Source organism: Acomys minous (assembly GCF_964271855.1).
Source record: "Acomys minous genome assembly, contig: scaffold_93, whole genome shotgun sequence".
NCBI lineage: Eukaryota > Metazoa > Chordata > Mammalia > Rodentia > Muridae > Acomys > Acomys minous.
The window spans coordinates 101382-107381 of NW_028182118.1; positions in this window are offsets into that span (position 1 = coordinate 101382).

Here is a 6000-nt window from a genome sequence, read left to right on the forward strand (position 1 = left end):
GCTAACCTTTTAAAAGGAAGTTTAAGTAGCAGTTTAGTATCCAAACTATTGCTATGAGGCCTCCACCCTTGGGGTGGAAGCAAGTTTGGCTGGCTTTGTGGGATAAGCAGTTGGGGGCTGCCCCTGCTGAGCCCCTCTGTCCCTGACACCCTAGCAGTCAGCCCAGGGCTGCTCCACCACAGTTCATCTCAAACCCTCACTGTAAGTGGCTCAAGGGTGTTCTTGGTATGGTCTGCACACACATTAATTTCCTGTGTGGCAGAGAGAGCCTTGCCAAGCCTGCATCTTCCCTGCTGCTACCTGGCTCTACAGGCTGGGGACTTGGCGCTTGGAGACCACAGTCTCTGCGTCTCCAGACGCAACACTCAGCCTCCTTCGAGGAGGTTGTTTGGTTGAGTGAGTTGGATAATCCTGTCCCCCAGGATCTCTGCCGTCCTGTGATCAGACCGAACGTAACAAGGATGGGCATCCTGAAGCTGAGGGCCCAGGGCAAAGGTACAAGTTCCCAGCATGCCATTGGCTCTGCAGTAGGGCTGGACCTACAGGGCTCCTGTCTGTGTAGTCAGGCTTCTGGTTCCCTTCGGATCCTTCGTGACCTCCATGATTTCGTAGAGTCCGGTCTGAGAGGTATTCTGGATGGGGCTAGAGAATGGGGATGCGGCCATCTATGGCTCTCTTAGCCAGGCCTCCTGACCTCAATGCACCAGTGAGACCGAGTCTCCTTCCTGCCTCCTCCAATCCTGTGACCCCAAGTGTACATCAGACAGAAGACGCGTGCAGTGCTGTTCAATCTCACTTGAAACTCTGGATTTGGGCCAGCACCACCCAACCTGGCTGTGGGAGGCCTCAACCAGTCACTACCTCACCTCCACCTCCTGCCTCCTGCTTTGTTCGAGACTGGGGCTCTGCTGCCGTGGTGCAAGGCCCTTCTCTCTGGTGACCCTAAACTGAAGTCACACAGCTGGCTAGTAAATCAAATTTGATAAATAAACAAGGCATTCTTTTGAGTATTGTCCGTTTGTCTTATTTCTCATGTCTCCCTTCATTAGAGGTTTTTATTGTCATCTCCCGGGCTCAACAGACAGTGCAATCTGCCCTGTTAATTTTGTAATTGAGGTCTGTGCAAACATTGCCACAGCCCCGGGGAATGTTTTCTCTCCCTCAGCTGAGCACACAGTACAGTTTTAGTTGAATAAGATCCAACTGAAAAGGCACAAATCAAGCGTTTAAAAATAGAACAAGGGCTCAAAACGCTGTGTCAATATCCCCATCGGGTGTCGAACGGTGACAAGTGGAGGTGCTGGCTCTGTGGATGGAGAAGCTCCCCGTAGCTCCTGGGGTCTCCTGGCTCTGTGGACGGAGAAGCTCCCCGTAGCGCCTGGGGTCTCCTCCTGGCTCTATGGATGGAGAAGCTCCCCGTAGCGCCTGGGGTCTCCTCCTGGCTCTGTGGATGGAGAAGCTCCCCGTAGCGCCTGGGGTCTCCTCCTGGCTCTGTGGACGGAGAAGCTCCCCGTAGCTCCTGGGGTCTCCTCCTGGCTCTGTGGATGGAGAAGCTCCCCGTAGCGCCTGGGGTCTCCTCCTGGCTCTATGGATGGAGAAGCTCCCCGTAGCGCCTGGGGTCTCCTCCTGGCTCTGTGGATGGAGAAGCTCCCTATAGCTCCTGGGGTCTCCTCCTGGCTCTGTGGATGGAGAAGCTCCCTGTAGCTCCTGGGGTCTCTTCCCCACAGATACCCTGTGGAGCTGACAGCAGTGAGCAGTGTGGCTCAGTTGAGGAGACCATGTTTTAAACCATTGCCATTTTCTTCAACGAGCTACCACCTGTTGCGATGGGTATTGGTCATGTTTGTAAGAGTGGGTGGAAAAGTTTACTGTGATGAGCTTGGGCAGGCAAGCTGATGAGTCAAGCCCTGCAGAGTCATAAGGCCTGGGACGCTGAGAAGGATGATGCTTAAACTAACCGACCCTGTGGAGAATGAGAGCAGAAGAGAGTCTCTATGGAGCTCTGCGCTTGGTGCCAGTCTTTGAGGTCTGTGCCCAGGCAGGTTAGGATGGAGTCCCTACAGCCTGGGGTGGCCTGTGGGCCCTGGGACCAGCAGAAAGCCTGCATGCTCCTCTCAGGCGTCCCTTTTCCACAGCACCAGCTAGAGCTGCATCTGTGCACCCTAAGTACCCTTAACACGTTAACAAGCATCTAAGTTGACACGTGTGGGGCGGCTGGCCTTTATAACAACACAGTAGTGAGGATTTACTGTGATTTGCCATTATTTCCCCTTGGATATTTTCGTTTGCATGGTAAGATCCTTGAAATTAGACTTTTAGCCACTAACCTGAATGCGACAGAACTACACAGCCCTCAAATCCAAGTCTCGATCTGAGGGGGAGTAAGAATGTGCTTGCTATATCTGACCTGTGAGGGACTGAGTTCTGATGGAAGGCGTGACAATTGTATGAAAGTCCTCATGGCGACTACATGTGTGCAGTGACATATAAGGAAAGTCATCAGGATGTGCAATGACATTGGTTTTGTGGGAAATAATCGATGAGGCATGTCCCCAAATCCTGGAGGAGACACTAGGCATGGGCAGACTAGAGGAAGGCTTGCAATGCATGCAGTTTCAGAGGGTGGGAGATTTCATAGTCACCAGCACAGGAAGGCCCACAACGGCTGGTGTCCTCATACACCTACAGTGTGCCGCAGACACTGTGAGAAATGCCATGTGGACTGAGTGCCCTCTGGCATGGGCACTTCATCTGCCACTAAAGGATGCAGGGACATCAGCTACTGGGTCCAACTGGGACCCAGAACCAGTCTGCAGGGACACCTGGGATGGGCATGAGGGGCCACCTACAGGCACATAACCCCGGGAGGAAGTGTTTACTGTGGATGGACCCTGGCTTGTCCTTGTGGATGCTGCCATGACCTCATCATGGCAGTCACTCACAGCTCAGGCCAAGCTGCAACTGGAGCACCTGGCTCCCCTCGGTTTGAGCCCAGGTCAGCCCAGCACACCTGTCAGCGTGTCCTCCGTTCTGTCCAGCCACATCTGGTGCCCAGGAAATGAGAGTTAGGGATGTCTCAAAGAGAACTGGCATCCTGTGCAGCGGGGAATCAGGGTGCCTTTGGTGTCTGTGTGAGTGATGGGGATTCCTGCCTCCTCCACAGCACCCCTGAGACCCACCCCCCCAACTCACTAGACTTCCAGATGGCAGAACCTTAGAGCTGTGTCAGTTCTGTGTGCCCTCACTAACCCTAACCATAACCTGAACCTAACCCTAACTCTAGCCTTACCATAAACCTAACCCTAATCCTAACCCAACCCTATCCCTAACCCTATCCCTAAGCCCAAACTGAACCTTAATCCTAACCCTACTCCCAAAATCAGCCCTAACCCTCACCCTAACCCTAAACCTAACCATAACCCTAATCAGAAATCGAATCCCTAACCCTAACCTTAACCCTAACCCTAACCCTAATCCTAACCTAAACACTAACCATAACCCTAAACCTATCCCTAACCATAACGTTAACCAATACCTAATCCTAACCTAACCATAACCCTAACTTTACCCTAACCCTAACCCTAACGCTAACCCTACCCCAACCCTAACCATAAACCCAAACTCAAACTTGACCCTAACCCTAATCCCAAAATCAACCTTAGCACTCAACCTAAACCTAACCCTAACCCTAACCCCAAACTTACTTCCAACCCTAAGCGTGACCCTAACTCTAACCCTAAACCTAACCCTAACACTAACCCTAAGCCTAACCCTAACCTAACCCTAACCCTAACCTAACCCTAATCCTAAACCTAACTCTAAGCGTAACCCTAACCCCAAACCCAACCCTAAACCTAACCCTAACCTTAAGCCTAATCCTTACTCTAACCCTAACCTGACCATAAACCTAACCCTAATCTTAACCCTAACCCTAACCTGAACCTGAACCCTAAACCTAACCACAACCCCATTCCCAAACCTAACCCTAAACTAAACCCTAAGATTAACGCTAACGTAAGCCTAACCCTAACCCTAACCTAACCCTAACCATAACACTAACACTAACCCTAACCCTAATGCGAAATCTAAAACTAAACCTAACTATAACCCTAACCCTAAGCTTAAACCTAAACCTAACTCTAACCTAATGTTAACCCAAACTCAAACCCTAACCCTAACCTAACCCTAACCCTCACCCTAGCCCTAACCCTAAACTTTCCCTAACCCTAACACTAACCTTAAGCTAACTCTAACCCTAACCCTAAACCCTAAGCCTAACACTAACACTAACACTAAACTAAACCTAAACCTTACCCTACCATAATCCTTACCATAAACCTAACCTTAAGCATAACTCTAACCCAAATCGTATCCCTACCCCTACTCCTACCCCTAACACTAACCTAACCTTAACCCAATCCCTAATCCTAACGCTAACCTAAACCTAATTTTAAATGTAACCTTATCCCTAACCCTAACCTTAACCCTACCCTAACCTAAACCTAACCCTAACCCTAAATCTTACCCCTAATCTAACCCTAACCCTAACCCTAACCTTAACGCTAATCATAACCTAACCCTAACCATGACCCTAACCCTAACCCTAACCTAACTGTAATCCAAACCCTAACCCAAACCATAACTTAACTTAACCATAAGGCTAAACCAAACCCTAAGCATAATGCTAACCCTAATCCTAACCCTATCCCTAACCTTAACCCTAAACCAAACCCTAACCCTAACCCTAAACCTAACCATAACCATAACCTAACCCTGACTCTAACACTAACCCTAACTCTAAGCATAATCCTAATCCTAACCCCAAACTTAAACCTAACCTAACCCTAACCATATCTCTAACACTACCCTAAGCCTAACCTCAACCCTTACCCTAACACTAACCCTAATCCCATCCCTAAACCTAACTCTAAACCTATCCTAACCCTAACCCTAATCATAAACCAACCTGAACACTAACCCTAACCCTAAACTCAACCCTAACAATAAACCTAACCCTAACACCAAACCCAAACCCAACCCTAACCCTAAACATAACCCTAAACATAACCTTACCCTAAACCTAACCCTAACCCTAACCCAACCCTAACCTGAACCCTAACACTATCCCTAACCCCAACCCAACCTTAACCCTAACCCTAATCCCAAAATCAACCCAAACACTCACCCTAACCCTAACCCTAAACCTAATCCTAAACATAACCGTAACTCTAACCCTAACCTAACAGTAACCCAAACCCTAAACCGAAATCTAACCCCTAACCCTAACCTTAACCTTAACCCTAAACCTTACCCTACCTAACCATCACCCACACCTTAACCCCAACCCTAACGCTAACCCTTACCCTAACCATAACCATAACCTTAACCCCTAAACTTAACCCTAACCCTACCCTAACCCTAACTTTAATACTAACCTTAACCATAACCTAACCCTACAATTAACCCTACCCTTAAACCTAACCCTAAGCTAACCCTACCTCAAACCCTAACCCTAACCTAACCCTAAGCCTAACCCTAACTGTAAACTTAATCCTACCCTAAACTTAACCCCAACGCCAACCTCAACCCTAACCATAACTAAACCCTAACCTAACTGTAACCCTAACCCTAAATATAACCCTTAACCCTATCCCTAGCACTAACTAAAGCTAACCATAACCCCAACCCTTAACCCTAAAACTAAACCTAATCTTAAACCTAACACTAAACCTAACCTAGCCCTAACTCTAACCCTAACCTTAACCCTGATACTAAACCTAACTCTAACCCCAACCTACCACTACCCTAACCCCTAACCCTAACCCTCACCATAACCTTAACTCTAAACCTAATGCTAACCGTAACCCTAACCTAAACCTAACCCTAAAACTAACCCTAAACAAAACCATAACCTTAACCCAAACCTAATACTAGCCCTAACCCTAACCTAAACCTAACCATAACCCTAACCCCGAACATTAACCCTAACCCTAACCTAAC